This window comes from Lonchura striata, chromosome 3 (assembly GCF_046129695.1).
Source record: "Lonchura striata isolate bLonStr1 chromosome 3, bLonStr1.mat, whole genome shotgun sequence".
Taxonomy (NCBI): Eukaryota; Metazoa; Chordata; class Aves; order Passeriformes; family Estrildidae; genus Lonchura; species Lonchura striata.
Window position 1 is genome coordinate 17235582 of NC_134605.1, and position 26241 is coordinate 17261822.

A 26241-nucleotide genomic window follows, 5' to 3' on the forward strand; every position below is an offset into this window, starting at 1 on the left:
TAAGTTACTATTGTATATTATGTAAAAAGAAAGTATGTGATGTAGAGAAAAGAGAGGTGAAGATCTTGCGTTGCTTCACATTCAAGTTGCAAGATGCTTAATCATTGGCTACGGTGTCTTTTGTCTGGGATTTGAAACTCAGTGTATTAAGTCAATGAGCCAGGTTTGCTCATTCCTGTGGGAGTTAAGGAAAAAAGCAGCTGAATATCATTTAATGAGGCTGCAAACTTTGCTGATCCCCTGAGCTCATTTCCTTATCCTTTTTCTCTAGGATCCACAATAAGGGCACTTGAAATTAGCAAATAGAAGGAGAGAGGACTTGTATTCTGGGATGTCTTCCAAACCCAGAGCCTTCTTTAGATCTGGGTATATCCACAGTGGCAGCAGCTCCCTGTGCTCACTGGATTAAAGATGAAGTGCAAGCACGACCATACCTTAAATTTCACCCTGTGCTGAAGAGGTTTGCTAAATCCTGATGCAGCATTAATGTGGAAGTTTAGTTCTGCTGGGTCCTGATGTAGCATTAATGAGGAAGTTTTTAGCCTGTTTCTGGAGGGTTGGTAACATTCCTTTTTTTGACACCATGAGAACATCCTATTTTGAGAAGTGGCACATTCCCTTCCTGTAGTATTACCTCATAAACTAAGTTTCTAACACTCTGAAGCAGTTTCTAGAGGGAAGTGCTTTGAGCATTGGCTGCTGAGGCAGCTGAAAGCAGTGCTGACCCTTCAAACCTCTCCTCCTTGATCCAGTCATATCCCAAGAGACCAATGTGCTGCTCTTTCCTCAACACTTCTTGCCACTCAAACAGGAGCTCATATCCCACAGTCAACACCCTTTCAGACATCACCTGCATGTTCTTCACTCTGTTTAGTACAGAACAGATGGTTCAAAGCAATCCAACAACCAACTGTGCCCCAGAATTGATCAGGGCAGAGTTAGCTCATCTGTGGAAGTGTCAAGCTCCAAATGAGAAGTAATGAACCCTTCCCACACCAGCCAGATCCAAAAATACTTCAGTCACGCCTTGAGGGGGCATATCCACCAATAATTCTATACAGGTTAAACATTTTCCTGATACAGAAGCAGCTCTAGTGGCAATAGCCATGCAGAAGTAATTAGTACCTCTGACAGCAATATGTCACATCTCTGCTAAGAATCAGCTGTTACAGATCTGGGCAGACTTCTTCCAGCTACACCCCAAGCTCATTCTGCTAAAGCCTGAGGTGTAACACCATTGGGAAATACAGAGAGGATAACTCTGACTCACTCATTTCATTAACTTTTAGAGCATAGCAGGATGGGAAAGCTAAAATAAGAAGGAAAACTGAAGAAGATTGAAGACACCATTCATTTTTCTTGGCTAGAAACATCGCTAAAAACTGCCTATTGTCTAGGCACAAGGATCAAAACTGACTAAGCAAAGTCTAAAAAATAATAATTTATTAAGGACTGAAAAGGATACTGTAAGGAATCACTATAAGAAATACAGCTGATGGTCAATCAAAACGCTTCACTTTTTTTAATTGCCAGCAAAAAAAATATGGAGAAACTAATAAAATGCATGTCTGCTTGAAAAAATCATGATTTGTTAGTCTCTACCTGCACTGTAAATACCTTGATATGTGCAGGTGAAAAGTTAAAATAAGCATAATCAAAACATGCTCATTTGGTGCTGTAATGAAGCAGGACATGACATCAAAGACATCAAATTGTTGTTGTCTCCTGGGTTCATGAGGCATCAAAATCTGACTGGAGAGTGGTCATTGCAGCATTGAAGCCTTGCAGCTGAGAGTTGAATATTAATTTTTTGTGAAATCTATTCCATAGCAATGCTGAGTAAAGCCAGCAGTACATGAATTCATGAACTTCTTTCAAAAACGTCTGTATTATGTCTCTCCCTTGTGGGGAGACACTTCAAGCCATGGGAATTTCAAGATGTCATTAATAAAGCAAAAACTTAGTTGAAATAATCAGATGCTACTACCCCCTCACCTAAGTGATGATCCACCGATGTGGATTTTTTAAAGGCAAAACTGTTTGGTACTCCAGTATCTTGAAGTCAATCTGTTGATAAGTTTTCTTGAGTCCCCAGTGTATACAGTTTATAGCCTTCAACTTGTTTCTTATTAATCCTCATAGTTTTTCATAATTATAATAATATAATATACTTTAAGAAATGTAGGGCTACTTAATCAGAACTTCCATATTGTCAGAAATCTGAAAAGGAAAATAAAACTTTGCTCAGGACTAACTCTCCATACTTGATTTGACCATACATGGCTTTCCCTGAAGATGCAAATGTGACTAAGCTTTCATTCGTCAATCTCAAATTCTTACATTCAAATAAGATATTATTTCTTCAAATACATTAATGTGAATAAATCTGACTTGGTGAATCAGTTGCAAGTGCCATATTAAAAAAATGGAATCTCAAGAGATGTAACAAATACTTAAGTCCTTGTAGGAAACTCATCTGCTTCCCCACTTACCCACAGGAGATTTACATGCAAAATTTGTATTGAAGATACTTGTAATTAACATTAAGCACTTAAAAGAACACAGAAAATTGGAATTCTAGGGGGGGGAAAGCACTGTATTTTCTAGCCATTAAGATCTATGTCTTAATTTAGATCTGCAGACATTTATGCTTATAAAAGTTTTGGCTTTTTGAAACATGTACAAAGGATGGCTCCTGAGAACTGAGATTTTCAGTATTATCCTATTATTCTAGGACAGGTTCAACCGAAAAATATCCCACTTAAATCCAATAATAAACATTCTATGGTAAGTGCTATTACAAATCTGGATTCAATTATTTTGAGTCCTTGCAAAGTTTGTTGGATTAAATAGTTAAATGAATCTGGTTAATACCTGTAACCAGGAACATTCCATGTGGCTTTGAAATGAGCTTCCAATGCTTCACCTCTTTTTGTTACATGTGACTGTATTGACACAGTGTTTTGTAGATTTATGCAGGGTCATTTCCCTCTGTGTGTGAAATTTGTGCTGAGTTAAATCACATTTCTGCAAAACTGATGGAAGGATCACATGCTCCTGTCCAAGTAAAGCCAACAAACTCCAAATGAGCACATGCACAGCTTCCTAAAGTAATGTATTGCATTAGGGGTATGAAATAGTGTCTCTAAACATTACTTCATGTAAGTGCTGACAATGACCCTGGAACATTGCAAATCTAATCTGAGGGCACTCTGGACTGGCTGGGGAATGTCAAGAGGAATGACAGCTTTACAGTATGACACATAAGTTCAAAAAGATTTAAATAAGAGCCTTTAAAATTTTAAATAGTGCATTCAGTGTATATAACAAAAAATATATGAGAATACATTTAGCAGCAAAGCTGTTAGATCCTGAATTCTATAGATTTTGACTGAATTTTTTGTATTGTGCTCATGTGGAATCCTATAGATTTTGACTGAATTTTTTGTATTGTGCTCATGTGGAATCCTATAGATTTTGACTGAATTTTTTGTATTGTGCTCATGTGAAGGAATATCTGTAACTCATTAACATCCCACTGTGTCGGCAATCCCAAGGATAACACAGGTAAATATGAATTTCATGAGTTATGAGCCAGCTACTACAGAACTGATGGAGCAAAGTTTTCCTCACCATTACAAAATGAAGTAATTTCTAAAATCTTATGTATTTTTACAGCAAAACCAGTACGTCTCCAAAGAAAAACTGTGTTTTGCCTTATTAAAGTGGTGATGAAGTTCCAGAGGATGATGACCCTGAACAACAAAGTCTGTGCAAGCCTAGGCCTGGCTTCTGAGGCCAAAGCATTCCAGAACTCATGCTCCAGTTCCTCTCTTCTCCAGTGAAGAGATTTCTTGAAGAAACCTCTGTGAGTGGTTTTTGCAGAGATGTTGACAATAAGAAGTGCACACTGATTTTCAGGAAAAAAGTGCTGGACAACAGCATTCTCCTGCAGCCTCTGAGGCTCTCCCAGCCCAGCCAGCCCAAAAACCCCTTGGGTTTGCTGCATGGCTGCTCCTCTATACCTTCAAACCTTGCTGAATCGTCACATGCCAAACCTGTGCCATCTGAGTGTCATGTCCTCTGCCTTTGCTTTTCTCCAGGTGGTGCAATTCCTGCCAGGAGTGCAGCCTGGTGCCCGTGCTGGAGTGCTTTCACATGAATGACAAGTGACACTGCTCAGGCTGCACTAACTTGACATGAAATAAAAATTCATGGATGTGACACAGAAGTTGTTCCTCGGCAGACCCTCTGATACACAGCAAAATGCAGTCTCCTCTTCCCACAGAAAAGATTAAAGGCACCTCTGTCATGATCTGTTTGGAGCTCTCAAATCTGCAGGACACAACACTCTGAAAATTAAACTTTTCTCATCAGCTCTGGGAAAGAAGAACACAACAAACAAAGGCTCCATCCCTTTGCAAAGGAAAAGGCAGGCAGGCAGGGAGGAAGGAAGGAAGGAAGGAAGGAAGGAAGGAAGGAAGGAAGGAAGGAAGGAAGGAAGGATGAATGGAATGTGGGGCACAGAAGAGCACCTGCACATCTTTACCAGCCTCTTCACTGTGTGAACAAGCCTTCTTGCAACTTTGATCCCATAAGGAGATAAGGATGTGCACAGAGTCTCTCTGGTGAAGGCCAGACAGCCTTTACTGCCACTTCAGCATGTGGAAGAGGACCAAAGTGTTCATTCTACTTCCTGTGCCAAGTATCAATTCTGACAGAAAGTAACCAAGACCCTCATTAAGCTCCATTTCCATATTAAGTTTCATATCCCTAAGATTCAAGTGAAATAAAAGAGGACATGTAACACATGTTAGACCAAAGTTCCCAGAACTCCAGCTGTCAGATGTGATTTTTCCACCTCACTGTCAAGATTCAAAATTTATAGCATAAAAAGGGGAATTTGGGGCAAAAAGGACAGAGGGGGGAAAACACCTTGGCTCGGGGTCAGTTGACAGACTGTGTCCTTCCTCCTCTCCTGAAGAGACACTTTGAAGTGAAATTTGCCCTTCCAACTGCATTGGAGCAGAGGTGGAAATATTTATTTTTATATTTATATTGTTAGTAGATCTCTGTTACTATGCTTTCTGTGGCAATCTCTGTAGTTAGTGCATTTATCACCAGCAATTCTGAGCATGCTTTTCTGTCCCTTCAATAACCTGTGCTGTCTGTGACTCTGCATCGTGCAGGTCCTTACTGAGCACGGTTGCAGTGCTGAACGGGCTGTGGTCAGAAATCACAGCTCACTGATCTCTGAAAAGCAGCTGGAGCACAGGGGGTTTATGGTCTGACAGATTTCTGTGCCCTGAACACAACAGGCTGTACGACACCCTCCCCAGCACATCGGTCCTGCTGATTCCATGGCAAGCATGTCAGACCATCTCATTAATTTAGCTGGAAATTAATTAAAATACTTTATGTGTATATTTATTTCCTTGCCAGGTTGTTTTTTTTTTCGGTCAGATTAGAGAGCTAAGTCATCTCACCAGAAGCTCAGAGTAGTGATAATCCTAAAAGAAGCACTAAAAATAATACCTGTTAAGAATGTGGGCACCACATTCCATGATGCTTCATCAGATCTTATACATCTTTGAAGACAACTCAAGTTTGAAGCCCTTTTTGTCTTTAGCATCAATACATTTTGGAATTAGTATGACACTAAACCTGCATAGATTAAGTGATAATTGCATAATTTACAGAACTCTGTTGTTGCTGGATGCTAAACTCCCTGTTCTATATACCAGATACCTGATTTGAAAGTCAGAAAATCACAGGTATAGCTTAGAAATCGCTGCAATTACTGTTGCTAGAATGGGGAAAATGTATTTTCTACCAGTGGAGACACTAAGTTTTACAAAGTGAAATAGGTAGAAAAGGATAAATGTTGGGAATATGAATGGGGGGCAAAAGGCTACAGATTTGTTCCTTTGCCTTGAGAATGCTTACTGTAGTACAGGAATTTTAGGTACAGCCTTGATTTAAGTACAAAAGGGTGTGTTACAAAACATCTGCAATAAAGGATCTACTATTTGTTTTGGCCAAACAACAGAAAAGCTCATTCAAAACAATTAATTAGTGCTCACTATCCAGTCTCCTCTCATTCTGCCATGAAAGATAAGAAAGATTTTTACAAAAGTACATCTACACATTGCCACTTTACTGTATTCTTGCCAGTCAGGCTCCAGTTCCTAATTTGAAAAGCATCCTACTTTAATTTGTCATTTTAATCTCCTTTCACACAGGTGTGAACATTCTCTTTGGATAATTGAACTCTATTTGCTTACCCTGCTGTTGGTTTTGTTCTCAGATGCTGTTTGCCTACCTGCAAGATCTAGCAGGGGTTCAAGGAAAGATTTTTTTGCAGTTTGCTGCCAGAAGGTCTGAAGGTGAACACCCTCTGGGGGTAGCAGCTGTAAGCTTGTTCAAAATTAAACAAAAATTGCATTGGTAAACAAATTAAAACAGTGATTTTTTTTTTTTTTTTTTGCCACCACTGAGACCATCAGTATTCATACTTTGATAATGAAGGTTTGGAAATGCTTGACAAATTCTTTTTGAAAGTGATTGCTATTTTTTTTCCTGATTCTTTCACTAGTTTTCTGCAGGCCATAATTTAGGAGAACTGAAATTAACACTGGTGCCAAAATGGCTACATGAAAGACAGCTGCCTTAGAAGTTACTCAGTTTTGATTTATTTTCCAATTTCATGTAAGGAGATGAGAAATAAATTGAAATTAACCAATTACAGTAATAATTTTTTCACTACCTCTATGTGATAAAATGCCATCTTAATACTGTGTTGACTCCTGCACAGATATCCAAGAACTTAAAGAATTAGAGAATCTAAAGATTACTTAAAAGTTTTTTGTTCTTATGTCTAAATTACTAAAGGAACTAGACATCTTCTTTTTTTCTTTTGATTTTTTTTTCTTCTTTATTTAACCTTAAAAAAAATTAGAGTGTTTCTGATAATATCTTCCTACTATCTTCCTGTGCACTGAATTTTAGGAGGCAAGTTAATTCTTATATTTTTTCTCTTTCTTGCTATAAAGACTGCATGAAGTAGCTAGTACTGCTCAAGTTATATAGAATGCATTCCAGAAAATTATGTAATGATAAACAGAAGGAAATATTTAGTGGTGATTTTATCACATTTTTTTGGCTGTTTTGGAAACATCAGTAACAACTTGGTAGCTGAAGTTTAACCTCTTGCTTAGATAAATATACAACATTATTCTCCTACACATTCGTTTCCATGTTTTTTCATTAGTTTTTAGAGGGAGATGCTTCTTTCTGGCTAAATCTGGTTTGAATTTCACACATATTTGAAACTGTACTTTATGTTTGCCAGTTCCACATTCCACATTATAAAAATTAACTGAAGAAATAATGATCTTGTTCCATACATTGCTCCGCAAAGTTCTCAGAACATTTGCTGTTTCTGAAAATGTGTGTATATGTGTCAGTTAGAGAATTAATGTTTTCTGTGATGGGAATGTTTAGGAGACAGATAAGCCAATTTTAACCTCTTAAACAGCATTTTATTTGACTTTCATTCTTTAGCTGCACACTTCTTGCTAATATTTAGTTCATATCCAGCCCCGTCAAGCCGCTGCCCTCTGGATGTGGCTGTCCAAAAATGCCTCATCCACCGAACAGCCCACCCATCAAATCCATCTCTGGGCAGTTTGAGGAAAGGATGCTGTGGGGGACCGAGGCAAAGGCCTTACAGAAATGCAAAGATGACATTCACAGTCCTTCCCTTGCCCACTGCTGTGGCCAGCACAGGGATGTTTGTGGCTACAATACATCTCTGCCTAAGTTCCATTTTTCATGCGTGTCTCCAGTGGAGGGAATGTTTGGAGCAGGTTTAGAAAGCAGGAGCTGGCCAAATGGACCTGCACCTGTCTCCCAACAGCCCAAGTGCTGCTCTTGAGCTGTCGTGACAGCCTGCAACATCTACATGCCTAAAGAATTGTTTCTGCTATTCCTGGGATGAAAAACTACTTTCTGGTCTGGAAAAACAGAGTCAGAGGAAGGAAGATGAACGAGACCAATGTAGCTTTTTCCTGGGAAAAGAATTAAAGATTGATTGATCTTCTGCTGTACACTTCATCAATTTTTGTCTTATTTCCCTTTATAAATCAACAAAGACCATCATACAAATGCCGGAGTACCTGTTGATAACAGCATGGAGACTTACTCTGATAAATTTTTAAGGTCCTGTCATCTTGCTGTGTAGAAACTTTGAATTTTAATCTGGGGAAACCTGAGCTTTATTTTGATGTTTGTCTAGTGCCAAACACATAGATTCTGCTTTATGACTAGGGATTTTTGCTGTAAATTAGATGAAAATAATACAGTGTTGCATTGTAAATGAGATTGGTTGCACTGAATCCAGGACGAATATGGGCTGAATGAGAAGATGGAATGAAATCTTTATGTTGAGATGAGTTAAAATCCCATCACACTTCAGCTATTCATTCTCCTTAGGACTATCCTTTATCAGCATGTAAGTAATATTTGTACTGTGTAGGTTTGATGATAAAGAAGACATTGTTAACTTTTCACAAGAGATTGCTTTCCCCTATAGTGGAAATGTATCCTATAGTTGAGATCACTCTGACAGATTTTTAATTAGTCCTTGTGTTAGGAAGAGATTCCTTTCTGTGCTGAAAGCATGTGGGTTATGTTTTTCACTTGTATCTAGGGGGGGTAAAGGACAGGGAAAGGCTGCTGGACTTCTTTCACTTGAACAGACAAGAGGAAAAGGCATAAACTGTCAGACTCTGTCTGCCTGATATCAAAGTTACTGAAATAGGAAAAGCATTTGAGTAAACAGAGTTTTTAATTGCATAAAATCTGAAAGTCTGACAGTTATGGAATTCATCATTAAAAGTAATAGATGATGCATCAGCTTCTGAAAAATAGAATTTTTTGTCTTTATTTGATATTAGTCAGAACCATTTTTATTAATTCATACATTAATGCTTAGCAGGTACAAAGTGTTTTCCCTGATAACAGATTTTTTGTAGGTGGCAAGTTCATCAAAATTTAATTGGGGCACTTTAAATTATCTGACTGTGGAATATTTTTAGTATGTTCAATCAAAATCAGACTTGTCTTTTGAAATGTTTTAATATCCTGAAATCGTATGCCCTTAGATGTTAACCCTTCCATAAACTATCTTTATGCTTTAAGGAAAGCAATTTTAAAGTTTTTTTTGTTGGACTTGTTCAAATTCTTTATATTTCTTAAATGTTATGTAAGGCAAGCTCTTTGAAGTTAATTCATGCAGTAAATAACATTTGGTTGTGCCAATCCTCATTTTAAAGTCATTAACAAGAATACTTCAAACACAGGTAATGAAAGGCAAATACATTTGAATTGGATGTTGGCTGTTCACTGTCTTCTCTCCCCTGCACCAAGGTGCACACACAAATCACAACCCCAAAGAAAGTTTTTTGATTTGGAGACCATGTAATGGCTCTGTTATAAAAAACAAGAGACTGTGGTCTTAGCCCACTTAGATTTTTATGGTGTGTATCCATTTCCCCACAGAACCTGAGCTGAAGATTTTGTGACCAGAGCATCTCTCAAGGAGAAAACCTCCCTCTGGATACCCCAGTGCTACTGCCAAAGGCATAAAATCCAGTGCTGCTTCTCATCATCTAAGTCCCTCCTGCTACCTAATGTGACATATTTTAATGGTGTTATTTTAAAGGAATTATCTATAAAACACAGGAATTTCTGGTATTGTTTCAGTTGTCCTAAATTCTCAGCTTTTGGATTACTCATGGCTACAGTTATTTATACCATTGAATGAGTGGTGATATTAATACAGACAAAATTTTCTGAGATTTACATAAATTATTTTCAAAGAGTAGAGAGAGTTTAATGGAATCTTATGTAAATTAAAAAAAACCAAAACAAATATTGCAGGAAAGACCAAACACTTTGCAGCTAGCTGGACTTGCTAGGGTAGAACATAAGACTGTACCTCTTGGAAAAAGTTCTATATTTAATTGCTTAAGGATTTTCATAAGCATTAAGAAACTGTCCTTCACATTAAAAAAAAAAAAAATTAAAGCCTTTAGACAACAAAATAAATGAGGGATTTATAAAGCAAAGCAGCACTGGTGTTCCAGCCATCTCCCTTGCTGCCTTTTATATTCAAGGTGTGTAAATCTTGGATGGCCTGACTGATGTGAAGGGCAGCTCACCAAGGGCCCGTTAGCAGCTGATGGTAAAAGCCACCAGGACATCCTTTGGTACCTCAGAGCTCTCCTGCCTCTGAATATTCTTCTTGGAGAATGTGGGGAGAGTTGTTCCAGCCTTGATAATGCCACTGCTGGTGACCAGAGAGCTGTTATTTATAGAGACTGCTCCAGTTCTGCATTGGCCACATCCTGCCCAGGCTGGTCACGGTGCCCTGCAGTGCCACATCAGCCACACTCTGCTCCAGCTCAGGACTTACTTGTGAGCATCAGCATTTGTTCTCCTCTATGGAATCTCTGCTAAGCTCTGTTTTGCTGACCATTTGTTTTAGCCCCCTCGTCAGCCATGAGGGATTGATCTAGAAGGAGCACAATTCCAGATGAATAAACACAAGAAAAGTCTGTTTCTGTTAAGCAGGGTTTCATAGCAGTCTGCCTACTTGCAAAGCTACTATCAGAATATCTGACGAAAAAATCTTTAATCAGTGGATATTATTCTCATCTGTGACCTGGCTGAGCAGGCTGTCTGTTAATGGGAACTTCACCAGAAAAACTCCCATTACTCTGACAAGACCCCTTTTTCAGAAATAAAGACAGATTCTTCCAGATTTCAGAAAGAACTTGACAAATGGAAAAAAGTTCTACAAGTAAAAATAGAGTCAAAGGAATTCTTTAGAAAAAAAACCCCACCTGCTAATAAGAAAATAGTCAGTACAAATAGAAATATCAAATAATTTTCTTCCAAACAAGATATGATTTTATCAGTTGAGATTCTCCTACGTTTTCACTTTAAAAATTTCCACAATATTGAAATAATATAGAATTCAAAATTAAGATATGTTATAACAAAGAAAGTTAAGGTCTGTCAGAAATATCACTGGAGGAAGCTCTGCATATGAAAACTAGGATCTTCTGTCATTTCTGTTGTTCAAATCTTTCTGACACCATTTTTCTGAAAAACTAGCAAACATGAAACAGCCAAAATTCCTCCATTTTGAAATTCATAGGAATGTTGTGTACTTTTAAATAGTGTTTAAGGAATATTTCTACTTAGTCTAAAATAAAAATAACACCACCTGCAGCCTTACTAGAGGCAATTCTTTTACCCCTGTAACAAGAATAAGATCAGGAAGGAAATACAAGGTTTTGCAAGTTTTCTCCTTCTCTGTTTACCACTCCATTATATCAAAGTTTTTGTAACAACTTCAGTGCAGTTAATTTCGTCATTGAAAATCCATGAATGGCATGGATTTTCCTGTGTCACTTCTCTTTTGGGTATAACATTTCAGGAGCAGTCATTCAGCTGCTCTGCCTCCTCCTCTTCCATCATCATTCTTTGTTCTTGTTTAGAACATCCTCTGTCTCGAGTGCAACAGTCTCAGTTATTTTGAATTTTGAAGCTGTGATTTGCTCCTAGGGGTAGTTTTTAAAGATGTGTGAATTAGGTATCTGCTACCCCTGCTTACTATGGCTCTCTAGACTGGGTTTTTTTTTAAACTCATTCCATCTACAGTGAAATATTTAAATTATTTGAATCCCTTGTGTAAACACAGTGATCTTGTGATGCAGCTTCAGCAACAGACCTATGTACAACCCATGTCGTCCACCTTTATTTCGCAGTGAAGGAACTGATCTGGGAAGGAAGAAAACTTCATTTTCATATGGTTTGCTGAAGGTTCAATAACATTCACAGTACAGCCAGTACCCTGAATGTTTCTCCAGACCAAAATGTTCATTTTATATGGAGAAGATGCGCAGAGAATAGGAGATTATGTAAGGGAAAAGATACTTACTGCAGAGTAACTGCAACTTCTTGTTAAAATTCCCCAAGAGGCCAGGTTGGAGTTTTTGCTGTGTGAACCTTCTCCATCTGGTTTGAGGAGCTCTACAGGAACCCATGTCATGGTTCTTTACTATGGAGGCTAAAATGAAAAAGAGTGAAAACAATGTCTGAATCCATGACCAGATTGGGAGCTACTTGTAGGAACAGACTTATTCTACCAAAACATTGCATGCGTCACAAGATTAAGAAATGCATCTCAAGTGGTGATGGGGCTTGAACTGCAGAAGCTAATTTCAGAAAATTTACATTTAAGTCCTAGAAGTCTGTGTGCTGCTGCAGAAAGTGAAGCAATATCAGTCCTGAAAAGTTAACATTATAACAACAAAACATCAAAGGAGACCCCAAGAGGAAGCAATGCTGAAAATGTTGATACCATAAACCAAGAATTTTCAGGCAGTCTTTGAAGTAGTTTAAAATGATTGCACAGAATAACAAGTGGGAAAAAATGTAAGAAAACACATTTCTGTGCTCTTTATAGGATTTTGCCTCTCTGACAACTCTGCTTTTCAGAGCTGAAGTAGTTTAGAGGGTGTTTAAGTAATTACTGGAAATAGAGTTGCTTATTGTATCTCACCTTACACAGGACCGTGCACCCTTCAAGAACTGCAATTGCATATAGAATATGGAATTAATGTGGTCCTTACCCAAAAAAGTCCTAAAAATTCTTAGTAGACAATTGGTTGCAGTTAAAGTTAGACATTTTTAATGCGTAGAATAAAATTTACAGCTTTTTCTACTTGCAATGTTCAATCTGCAGATAGCAGCTCCTCTGTCTCTTCGAGTGGAACAGCACGAGCAGAATCATTCAGCAGAGAGTTTATATTATTATCTCAGCATGGTGAATAATTGCAAGCATCAAAATCAGCACTACTAAAAGAAGTGACTTCAGAAGACTTCAAGAACATTCCAGGTAAGTGTATAAATGCTCTGCTGTAAGTTGTAGGAACGGCTACTGAAGAGCACATCCACATGATCAAAGTCAAAAGCTTTAACTATCAGAAGGCTGCCTTCTGTGTCTTGACAGTCTTCCATTTGTCTGTGAATAATAAAGTTGAAGAAATTATTTTACATCTCTTTCAGCTGAATGGATTTATATCTGGTAAAATAAAAACGCTGATGGAGATAAATGAGAATATGTTATGTGATTGCATTTCGCATTTAAAATTCAGCGATACTTTGAAATCAAATGCTGCTTCTTGACAGCGATGGCATTAGACATTTTTAATGTGTGCTTGGCACTCTGTTATTGGAAATTTTTAATGTGTGCTTGGCACTCTGAACTGTGTGCTGTTAAAGATTCTTTCTCAAAGAGGTTTGTATGATAGCCTTTATGAAATTCAGAAAGTGAACATGCAAAGTGTCTAATCTGTCAAGAGTTTTTATTGGGATTGTCTGTGATAGGCACACTGGTGTTTCACTTCCTTTTCTCTTTAATACATGAGAAATAAGGCAGAGTCACCCCAGATCCTTCCAGTTACAGAGTCCTGATCTATCATTTCATGTCTAGGTTTTTCAGCACATGTGACTAAAAACCTTCTTTAAATGCTGCACCATTCCTGAGCCATCTGGCCCAGATGCAGAGCTCCACAGAGTGGTCCCACCATTATTTCTGTGACGGATTCCAGAACCAGCTGCCCAGCACAACTGCCCAAAGGCTTCCTTTTGGAATCATCCACCATGCAAAAGCACATCACTCGTAGCAATTATGGCCAGTAAATTTATTTTGTGAAGCTGGTTATGTCTACATTTCCTGCTCTTCTCCTCCTCATGTAATCTCAGAATTACTGATATATTTGTGGTTCTGCATGCGTTAAGACTAAAATTACACTGTATGTGCCCTATTTGTGACCCTGTGCATTCCACAAGAGAGGTTGGCCTATGGATCCGTGTTCTATGACACTTCAAGGAGAAATCCCAGGGAGAGTGAGGAATTGCAAGTGATAAAAGCGCTGCATTCCATTTCCCCCTTTCATTATCATCACAAATTCCCATAGTGTTCCATAAATTTATCTTTCAGAATGCCTCACTTTCCCTGTCATTGCCTGAGATTTTTGTTTCTTGCTTATTTTCAGCAGTCTCCCCATGTTTGTGTTTTACGTTGCAAATTTTTTTTTTCTCATTTCATAGCAAATATACCTAGATATTTAAACACTGTAGAAACTTCCTTTCTGCTCTGGGTGATAGATACTCCGGGAGATGAGAGTTGTATGGACAATGCTCTCAGGCACGTGGTGTGATTCTTGGGGTGTCCTGTGCAAGGACAGGTGTTGGACTGGGTGGTTCTTGTGAGTCCCTTCCAACTCAGCATATTCTGTGAAATCAGATGTTATTCTTCTCCTCGTTGCAAACTTCAAATTTACAAAAAACAAAAACAAAAAACCAAAACAAACAAACAAACAAAAAAACCCACTTATTCAAGGGCATATTGTAACTTTCTAATGTAATAGCTCACTACATCACAGAAGGAATGAATTCTTCAGGAATAACAGTACACCTTTTCACACATTTTCAAAGGTGACCTATACTTTGAAACTTCTGCCTCTTTATGAAGACTTTTTAATGAAATCTGAGTAAAACATAATATGTTGCTTTGTAGGTGGGTTTTGAAATACCACTTTTGAAATAATTAACTGTGTACATTTTCTTTAATCTTAGAAATTCATACATGCAGGATTGCAAGGAGAGCAATTTCTGTTGTTTGTAGTTGTCCAGCCCAGGCAGAGAAGTTAATGGAGTTTTGCAATACAATTTTGGAACCTGTCTCCATATGAAATCAATAAGTCATTATATTCTTACCTGTGCTTTTTTGAAAGCACATGCAGGGGTTAGCAAATAACAGTCACAATTTCAGATTTTCGTACCTTCTCATTAGAATCCAGTGCATGTTAACATCAAAATTTGGCTTATCTTCGCTTTATTAGTTTACATACACACAGCTTACTGCCAGCATCAATATTTTTCTATTTAAATTTCTGCCATTAAGGTATATTAAGACTTATTAACAAAGAAAATGCCATGCATTAGAGGCATGAGCTCAGAAAAACCATGATTAAAAACTAATATTTTTTTCTGTGATGCTTTTTCTTTCCAAACTTTTTCCGTAAAAGAGGAGAAAAGTTTAAGTGGTTTTTTTGGGAGATTGGGAATGCTGGGTTTTTTTGCAGAAAAATGTTAATCAGGCATTTTTTTCTGACAATGTAGGTATAGAATAGACTTGAGACTACTGTGCAGGTCTGAAAGCTTAAGGCATTTATATGTTATTTTGGACCTGTGTGTTGAAATAATTGTTTTTCTTAATTTATTGCATTTTATACCTAAGCCATTTCTGTTTATAATTAGCAAATTTTTTTTCCTAAATTTGCCTATTCTTGGCCGCAGATATGAGGTTGTCATATCCATTATTTGAGTTCGTAAGATGCAAAACGTTTGATTTTTTTTAAACTTTTTTCTATTGGTTGGGGTTTGATTTTTTTTTTTCCAAAAGAGAACTGGAAGGGAGTTGTAGATACTCTTACCTGATTAATTTCAGAATTGTTTCAAGACACTGATTTCAATAAAGTAAAAGGAAAAGCTTGTGTTGGATGGTCTTTCAATACCACCTTAATTAGCACTCGCAATCTGTTTTCAGACTTCTGTTGGTATAATATTTCTTTGGCCTTACAGGTAGAGGGAAGACTGCAAATTGAATGATTTTACAAAAAAGTCTTTGGTACTTTTACAGTTTTTTGTTAAAAATCAGATACTGAGTTTGCTTTGCCCATAAAGTTTTGGGATATTTACTGCTTATAGCTTTATTAGGGTGACTTTGCAGAAACAAAACCAAACTCCAGCTTCATGAAGAATTATGAAACAGAGTTTTCCAAGTAAATAAAGTAACATGTATTTATGTGAATTTTACATTCAAGAACAATGCTACAAATACCACATCAACATTTCCTTTTAGCTGGTTTGCCCATCCTGCGTTGCCATATAAATATGCATCAATCCCACACCCTGTGGTGGCTGTGATTAGGAAAGTAGGTGCAAAGGAGAATGAGCAGGGTGTGACATCCTGAGGACACCCTGGAAGTGACCTCGTGGAAAATCTGCAAGCACTTGCCAAAATTGAATCAGGAGGGGTGTTTGTGTTTGTGTGTATAAATATATAATGGTATAAATCACAATTTGTTGCAATGTAGAGATTCTGCTTGAGATGCTCCTGTAATGGAATGAGCCCAATTTCCCAAGTGAGCTCTTCAGTGTTTGAGTCCTGCATAACTTAATGTTGACTTGTTAACCAGATTAGCTGCAGAAATTTCACAGATCAATCGATTCAAACCTACTTTCAACTATCACATGAGATGATTTTGGAGGTTGCTCTTCCAAATTAAAAGTTAATCTAATAAATCAGCCTATTGTGCCACCAAAGAGCTATTGCATTTCTGTTATTTATTAGAATGGAATCAATATTTCATCTTCAGAAAGCTGCAGGTATTTGCCATGTTGTACATTTTTAGGCATAGATGTAGGCAGTGCAAGCACCTGAACAGTTTCTTTCTTACATAAAATGGATGTAGAAATATTTCTCCTTTCTATGAGGAGTGCTAAGATTGCCTGTAAGGTTTTATTTTGTTTTCTTAGTGGATCTCAGTGTTACTTGGTCAGACCTGAGAGCTTATTTTCATTATGGTCCCTAATAATTTAATGATTAGCCTCCCCAAAGCTGGCTGTATCTTTTGGGACCCCAGAATTCCAGCATCTGTAGTCATGATCCAGATAATCCTGTTCTGCCCCAATCTCTGTTTCCACCTTTGCCAAAACTTGTAGAAACAAAATTCGAAGTAAAGGTTCCTGATTGTACTGTTACAAAACTTGTAGAAACAAAATTCAAAGTAAAGGTTCCTGACTGTACTATTTCAACCACGGGGGAATTTCCCAGCCTGGATGAGGTCAGCAGCTTGGATCCTTTGCCTGCTCCAGCCATCCAGTCTGCTGTAGAGGACTGCAATGAGAATAAGAAGCTCCTCATGTATTTTCACTTGGAAAATTCAGCTCCAGGCAGTGCTTTCCACATTACTGCTCAGTTCAAGGAAGCCTCTAGAAAGGGTGCAGAATCCTGAGCTAGTAGCTTACATAGTAGAAAGAAAGCCTTGAAATGTGTGACCACAAGAAATGTGCACATCTGCCAGGACTTTTCCTGGTGATGAGCTTTTATGATGCTCATCACAGGAACTCAAACACGAACGTGAGAATTGTGGTTCAGGATTACTAATTCTTGCACTTATTTTTTGAAAATCAAATTGCTGAAGTGATGCATATGGAGAAAAGGATATTCCAGCTATTACTAAGGAATGCAGAGGAACATTTATTTGAATCCTGTCCATTTGCAGAATGATTCTTTGGCCATGCAGTTTTGTGTGTATGATGATTTGACAGAAATTTCTACAGCTCACTCAAGATGTGTGTGAAGAGGAAACATTGTCTAACTATAATTAGCAACTTAAATGACAAGATTAATAGCACTTACTTTGTTATGGATTGGTTTGTTTGTTTTGGGTTTTTTTTCTATATATTTGGTGGAGGGGGCATGGTTCTACAGATTCAATGCACAGGCCAGAATTAGCAGTCCAAATTATATGATATAACCTTTTCTACCTCCAACAGTTGGGGTTTTTTTGCCATTTGACAGCTGTAGCCCACAAGATGATGGGAAATACTTCAGGCAAGAATGCTGAAATTAGGCATTCAGAATAATTAGACTTCGCAACTGGTTCTTCTAAAAAATATTTGCATATTCTGAATTGTACATAGGGTGCTCAATAATAACTAAGTGGGGCAGAACAAAACCTTTCTGTCTTCAGGTTACGGGGTCCTTTGTGACTGCAGGTGGCTGAGTGGTGCTTGAGAATGGCAGAAAAGGGAGTTTGCTCCAGTCTGTGCAGTGTGGGGCAGCTCTGGCAGCCCCTGAGAGCACCCTTGACAGAAGGCTTGCTCCAAACCTGGGCTACCCTGCAGCAAAAAGGACAACAGAGCTCCTGATGCCAAGGCTTCCATTCCTCAGTCCCTCCTTTTGTGCTCACAGCCACCTGGCAGGAGGCTGCTGCTGGTGTGCTCTGGCTTTAGAAACAGCATCCCTCCTCCAGAAGAGGATGATTTCAGCACTTCTGGGAAGAATAAAGTTGACCGTCTCATAAACTGTGCCCCGAATTTGACAGGTTACCTGCTGAGCTCTGTGCCAAATATCTGAATGGCAGATATTGAAAATTACTGATATTTTCCTGTTTCCTGTGCTTTCTCCTCACTGTGATTAATAATTGCAGTGAGGGAAAGGTCACAGCCACACAAGAACGACTCAGGTAACCAAACACACTGAGTTTATTCCTTTGATTTCTTAAGCTCAGACTCACACGTTATCAAAAGCTTTTTGCCAGATCTGAATTTAATGTCATGACATTTTAAGGTTATATCACTGAGCTCCAGAGACAGCTCTCCCAGCTTCCTGCTCAGCCTCCCTTTCAGGCTGTGGCAAATGCTGATTTCAGTCTCTTGTGTCTTGGGGGTTCATTCCTTCCTAATTAGATCCAGAGAAACCATCTGGATTTCAGCTCCCCTCGAGTAATCAATGTGTCAGCCAGGGTCAGTGCTGTGCTGGCCAAAAGGGTGTCAAGGTTTGTGTTTGTACAGAGTTCCAAGACCTCCCTCTAATTCATTTTGCCTTTATGGCATTTGGTATCACCTAATATAGAATGAATATACAAAATATGAAGAATAATATTATGAAGAGTAATACTTAGAGTAGAGAAAGTTATTACCAATAGCTGGAGTTCTTCAAAATACACTTACACTGCATCCCTACATAGAGAGAATACTTTTGAGAAAATAAGATGTTTTTTTTTAAAATTATAGGTCAAAGTGCTTCTACCTGAAGAACAGATCATACAATCTTCTAAGGTCCCTTCCACCTACTACAGTTTTCAGAATGGTTATGTCCTTCCTGTCATTTCCAAGTCTGGGACAGACTTGATTTAGTGGTTCAAGAGGTCCATTTTTCTCTTTTATTTTTTCGGTCTTATTCAGATACTGTGTCCAAAATTGAGAAATATTATTATAAAGTGTGTTATATGTAGTAAAACTAACAAAGTTAGAAGGATACAACAATTATTTCAGCAAATATGTTAATGGACCTTGTCTGGCTCCAACAGCAACTTTGATCGACTGTAATGAAGCAAAGCTGAAAAAGGCTGTTTATGACTGAAATATCACATGTACTAAATTTAAAGGTTGAATTCTCTTGTCAAGCAGGAAACCCAGCAGAAGGATTTCATTTGCTTTTAAAAAGATTTTTCTGACAAGTGAATTTTTAAATTAAAATCCTGAAACTGTTAAAATGAAGTTTTTTTTCTTTTGACAGAGACAAATATGACATCTTCATTTTATGATGTGTCTCATCTCTCTTAGGTCATGGCATTCAATTAAAAGCAGCATTAGAAAAAAGTGGTTTTCTGTAAAAGAAGCATACTAAAGGCATTATTTGCTCTGATAAAGTGTGGTTTTCTGTACATTCTTTGAGCTATCAAATAGGTGATTGGTAGAACAGTCATTTTTAGGAACAAAGAATGATTTATAATTTACTTGAAATACCAATAAGACTGTTAAGTTATAGACAAATGCTGCTGCTTGTGAGCTCTTTGTGTCTATCACATATATTTGTGATAAATGTATGTGCATTTTTAACAATAGGTTATTATTTTAAAGGTAAAGGGCAGAAAAAACACTGAATCTGTAAGAGTCACCAAAATGTTAATGTCAAATACATTTTTGATTTTCAGGTTTTTATGCTTTCCCACTTTGCTCTAACAAATAAATGCAGGGTTTTTTAAAAATTTAACAGTCTCTTATTCCATCACAATTTTACACTTGCAGATTTCTGTGATTACAATCCTGGGTTGAGCAAAACTATTGCCAAATCCATGAAGAAAAAAGACAAAACTGACATTCCAGTAACAGCACTGATAGCAAGGACATATTTCAGTGTTGCAGCTCTTGCTCTGCTTTTTCTTTACAGTGTCATGATGCAGCAGCAATTTTATTGTTTAACCCCTATGAAAAACAATCAAAATGCCCTGAGGGATAATTAAATGTTGTAGCAAAGAGGTAGCATGATTAAATCTGGTCTTGTTCCAGTTTTTTCTTCCATTTACTGGTTGAAACTACAGAGTAAATATTAATGCAGTGACTTTGAGGAACTGGTGTCTGTTTACTTGTATTTGTTAGTGGTCCTTTTGGAATCTTTAACAACAAGCATTTACTTAAAAGCTTAGCCATATATGTATTTTTACACAAATTGTAAATATATTTAAAGATACGATGAAAAATATTCCGGTTTTTTCACTAATAGTACCAAACTGTAAAGGATGGGAGCCCTTCTGTGTTAAAAACCTGCTAAAAGCCCCACAGAATTGTGACACAGACTTAACAGTTTGCTTCAAAGAAATTTGGAGAGTGAAAAAACTTTTTTATATAACCACAAAAAAAAAAAAAATTGCAGACATTTCTCTGTCTCAAGAGGAGATTGGGAAGTCTCTGATGGTGGTGTTGGACAAACTAAGCAGGCAGTAAACATTTAAATGGCATCTGGCAATTTCAGCTGAGTCAGTCTTGTTTTCATTCAAGATTCACCTTCTAGGTAGCCTTGCTATTCAAAGATTGCAAAGTGTGCTGGGAGACAAGCAAGGTGAAGCCCAGATGTAGCTGCAGGATTTTCTTTAAGACCCTAAGCCACACATGGAGGCTCAAGAACATCACTGGAGCTCCTGGATCTCTGCTTATATTTTACCATAAATGACAATTTTACAGAAGTTTCAAAATTGGATTCTGCACCCATGAAACCGATCCTGTTTGAACTGAAAGTTAATTATATCATAACCCATGGGTTCCATGCATTTTAAATTTCAGTAGCACGACTGCAAAATTATTTACCCCCTTGCTCTTAACAGTGATTTAATGTTTTGTACTCCATTTGGCTTCTAATATTCCAAAAATACCGCCCAATTACTGTATATTTTTATAAAACCATGTTAAATGTATTGAAAAGTTGTAATGTATGTCAGTTTCTTGCAGTTTATTACAGTATGTTAGTGAAATATTTGAAGATTATTGATTTATTTTTTCCTGTTTTATCAATTCAGAGGGGAAAAAAGTCTGGAAAAGTGTCCTGGTAAGTTGCAGTCATTATCATGAAATCTTCATATCTATTTGCATTTACTTTGGCAACTACAGGTGTTTTGGGATCAGAGGATGAGTATGAAGATGCTTTTCTGCTTTGCATAAACACTCTGTAAGAAAGTGGCCAAAAAAACCCCAATAGTTTTGTTTTAATCATCTTGTGCATGATGTACTTGAAGAACTATCCCTTCTTTTTTTTTATATATGAAACATACTACATGTCACTCATCAGTATTATTGTGTTTCTGCTGTGCTATTCAATTTTTCAAATACCAAAGCCTTCAATTAATATGCACGATTGGTTCCTAAAGCCTTCTCTCTGCATATGATTTTGTACATTCAGGAAGAAAATCCAATAAGTAATTCTCTCTCTATTTTCAAATCCAGTGTCAGATCATTTTCCACAAACCACATCTGTCATTATAAGGATTAGACACAGTGATACTCAAATTAATAGCATGATTGAGAATAGGTAGAGAATTGGGTTACATCAGCCATGGTTTCTACTTTGATGGATATTTTTTTATGCTTGATGAACATGGTTCACAAAGCAGTAGATTATTAAATTCTAATAACTTTTCTCCAAGTTGTGCTTAACAACTCATGTGGTCCAATGTATCCAAATAAAAAATACTGGTGCTGGAAGCTGTGAAAAACACTCGGATTCAAAATCAGATTTTCAATGAGAATTACAGTTTTTGCTTTCACATTTGCATCTAGACATGTATGTAAAATCATGGGGTTATAAATGACTTCATTCCTTTGGGTCTTAAATCCAAAAATGATCAGTGTCAAAGGGTTCCTGCAATGGCACTGTGGTCAAAGTTAGCTGAAAGGGTAAAGCAGAAATCATCTGTATTTTGCTTGTTCCTCATCATAAGCAGCTTTTCCTATTTCTTCATGTGAGTCCTCAGAGCCCCTGTGTGTTGAAGAAATCCAGGGTTAGCTGGGAGCTCATCCCAGCTCCTTCTCCTGCCTCTCTCTGGGACATGAAACACAGCAAAGGCCTAAAGGCTCTTGCTGTGACCTGACCACAGGACAGACAAACCCGCAGCGTTCCCACCTCCACTTCCAAAGGCTCTGAAAGTCTCTGCTGGATCTCCTGCTTCTGACCAACACGAGAGGAAAAACAGCAGAAACAATGGCTTTTGGGGTTTGTGAGTTCTGTTTCTCTAACTTCAGGCAGAGGTTAAATAAATATGAGAATAAATAAATACGACAGGTTGACCTGGACCAATTCCTACCTACATACAGAAAACCACAGTTGTTTAAAGTGACACTTGGAATCACTAAAATTTCACTCTGCAGCCAGCTGATTCTATAGTATCTTATGTTTTATCACAGAATGGTGCCAGAAATCTTAAGAAATATTGGTTTATGGTCTGCTAAGATAAATTAACATAGGTGACAATGCAAATGGTAGTGCAAGTGGTTATTTAAAATCTCATTTATCCTACTTAGCTGTAATTTTGGTAAGGAATACATTGAAAATGTTTTCAGCAGTTATAAAAGTTCTTGTCATTTGGGAAACGATAAAAGAATCCTAACAGAGTTGAGAAAACAAACTTGACATCTACAATTTTTTGCCGGTTAAGTCAGTGATGGTGGTGGAATGTTACAGATATAATAAAATAATAAAGAAAGAGAAGTGGTTTATCAGCTCTGTTTTAACTTTTGACTTTGCATATGGCACAGAAGTCAGCATGAAGCTGCCTAAATGGGTGTTTTGACAAGTGAAGTTGTTACATAATATCATTAGTTGACTTTAACTTTGGACCTCATGATCAATCTTCATCAGTACTTTTGAAAGCAATTATATTTCCTAAGAAGGAAAAATTCCAATCCCTGATAACTGATTTTTTTACAGCGGGTTGTTTGGTTTTTTTTCCAGGCTGAAATATCTCTCAGGACTCTTCCAAGCACCTTGCATGTGTCTGTATTCCAAGTGAGTCACAAAATTAATTTGTCTGTGATTTCTCCTTGTGAATCCACTGCAGGAGCTCACTGTCATATCCTGAGTACCAGCCTTGCTTTATCTTTTTATAGCAACAGGGCAAAATCCTTTAAAGGCATTCCTTATCTTTTAGTGTCAGATGCTGGGAAGTACTAAGATTTACATATTTCATTAGAGAATTTCTCCCTGGTATAAGTGGCTTGTGCAAACACATTACAAGATCATTAAAAGGAGTTCTGTGCACCAGTGAAGGTTCATTCAGAAGAGCACAGGCAAAAATGGAACTGATAATTTTTTTTAGTAGAGTGTGACTGCAGATGGAAACTGCAAAGAAGCCACTTGAAACTCCACTTATTTGCTAATTTGTAATGTGCTCCCACACAGCTTTAACAAGCCAAACCTGAATTCACAGTAATCAAGCCTAGTTTTACCCAGTGCTTTGGTCCTGGCAGGGTGCTGGCACTCTGTCTCCCTTTTGTGATTTAAACTGCCACAGTACACCTGGAAAGAAGCCCAGAGGTGTAGTTTTAGAAGCGCAGTTAAATGACCACATGGGATGGGTTTTGGGATGTTCGGGAAGGTCCTTTCACCTCTTGAGTTCTCTTCGGGCAGCTTGAAACTGGGGCAAGTATTCACTGGCTGTGCTAAGGTTCATCTCCATCACATTGCTCAGAACCCGCCTGAAGATGGAAAGAAACATTTCTGACCTGACCACAGGGAGATCCCTGGGGGCATCCTCAGCCAAGACAAACTGGTTTAGGGTCTCTTCTCTTATCATGAAATGCAAATTCACTTCTCCTGGCCAGCATGGGGAAGCCCTTCATTCTTACTTCACTTACCAGTGTCCTTACTTGATTCTGCCTCTTTCAAAGCAGCAAAAAAAATCCATTCTTCTGTTGCTGATATGCTCATATGGGATCAGATTATTCTCTGGATGCATCCTCAGTTTCTCCCTATGGTGGACTCTGAATTTTATCTTTATTTTAATCAAGAATGAATTTGTTGTTGGTTTTTCCTGGACAGCTCCAGCTTAAGTTAATTTCCTCAACTCCATAGACACCTAATAATTCTGCTTAGGAAGTAAAAACCTTTCAGCAGGAACCACTGCTGCTCTTTTACCACAGAAGAGATATTTGGATATACACTTCTATATGAACAATACTTCTTCCTCATCCAGGTACTGACAACAGTTCTTCTCATCCTTATGTCCATTTTCTCTAAAATATGAACATTTTGGTCATCCTTTTATTATTTTGGGTTACTAAATCTTGTAAACTTTGATGTTGCTATTAAATGTGTATTGTCCCAGCATGATGAGGCCTGCCACTGCTGCAGTTATCCAAACCCAGTGACAAACATGTATCCTGTCAGACTGAACAGAGACCAACTTCAACTTATTTTTCATGACCATACACCACATTCCTGACCCCTGCTGGTACTTCCCTGATGTAGGAGGAAGGCTGCAGGACACTCCCTGACACAGCAGCTGAGAATAAGCCAATTGCACCAATCAGGTGTGAAGCACAAAGACCTTTATGAGAAGAGGCAGGCTGGGAGAACCAGGCAGATTTAAGATTTCAGCATCTATTTCACAGGTTCTCTGCCTGTTGCTATTTTAATCCGTTACTACTTAGAAGCTGATTTTGTTGGTGGGATTTTTTTTTAATGGTGTTTTCTTCTTTTCTCACTTATTTCACTTAGAAGAAGCTGTGAAAATCATGTATTTCTGTAACAGTACACACAGGCACAACACAGGACTAATTTGATGGCAGAAATTTCAGGCAACAATATCCATGGAATCAATGCCTCATTGAATATTCTGTAGTTTCTCAAAATAGAAATCTATCATGGAGAGACCTGATGCAGTCTTAAACACAGTACAGAAAATGCCATATTGCTGTAATTCAGTAAGCCATGTTATCTATAGCATAATTATAATTTCAGTATTAATGAGGAGTTTTCATAATGTCATGAGGAAATAGTTACTTTCATTTCATCTGGTTCCATTTGTTAAATGGCATAAAGCAACACCAGGTATATTTAATAAAATTATTATACTGGAATAGATTGGATTTTTGTATTACTTCTCTTTTTTGTTTTTCCCCCTAATTAAATCTCTGAGTATAGACATGTGTTATCAGAAGTACTAATGAATGCAACAGAATATGTACTTTACACATGTATAAGCTATTGGAGCCATGTAGATAAACAGGGACTATGCATTACAGTTGTATATAGGTGACAATTTCAGACAGAGGATGCTTGGTTAGCAGATTTTTACAGCTCAGATAATGGCTCATTACAGGCAAAAATTGCTGTAAATTGTCTGGACCATGAAATATCATTTGGAGAACTGCAGCCAAAAGTGCAGGACTTCATAAGGTACAGCTAATGTGGCTCAAATTATAAAACCAGGCCCTTTCTTCCAAAGTTAATGATGTTTGCAGTAAACTACAGCTTTGATTGTTCAGGAGAATTAAGAGGATGCTGGACAATTTTTGTTTTCTAGTGCTCCGTAAAATACCAACTTCATCTAAGGAACTGAGCACATAAAAACACGTTAAGCAGGGAGGTAAGGAGTGAGACTGGAAATGTGTGGGTTTGCTATTAAAATAAAAATGAGAATTATTATTTTAGTCTTTATGTTTAAGAAAAATATCTGTATTTCTTTAGGTCAGTGTGGGAACATATGTTTACAACAATGTTTTTATCTCTTTTTCTCATTATAACAATGTTTTTACTTGAGGTTCAGAGATTAAGATCAGCATTTTTGTCCAAAGCTCAGGAGACATTAAAATTGTTCTTTTTACCTCCTTAACTTGAAGGAAGTGAACCCTGAAAATTACAAGTTTCAGGAATGCCCTGTAGGACCTGTACAACAAAATTTTCCTTGTTTCATTTTGATTTTGTTTAATTCAGGATGGGGGTGAGGTGAGGAGAGGGGGATGTGTCACAACCAACCTGTTGGGCTGCGATTATTTATTAAAAAATTCTCACCAGGCTGAACAAGACCACCAGGCCAT

General features: G+C 37.6%; 2 long non-coding RNA genes across 2 annotated transcripts; both read left to right on the top strand.

The window, feature by feature from the left end:
• Nucleotides 1-3682: 3682 nt before the first annotated feature.
• LOC144246036 (uncharacterized) lies at nucleotides 3683-19164 on the top strand. Its single transcript, XR_013339651.1, has 3 exons — nucleotides 3683-5031; nucleotides 12818-12970; nucleotides 18946-19164. It is a non-coding gene; the product is annotated as an uncharacterized LOC144246036 (long non-coding RNA).
• A 3800-nt stretch (nucleotides 19165-22964) lies between these two features.
• Nucleotides 22965-25281, top strand: LOC110477500 (uncharacterized). Its single transcript, XR_004147980.2, has 2 exons — nucleotides 22965-23209; nucleotides 24242-25281. It is a non-coding gene; the product is annotated as an uncharacterized LOC110477500 (long non-coding RNA).
• The last annotated feature ends 960 nt before the right edge of the window (nucleotides 25282-26241 follow it).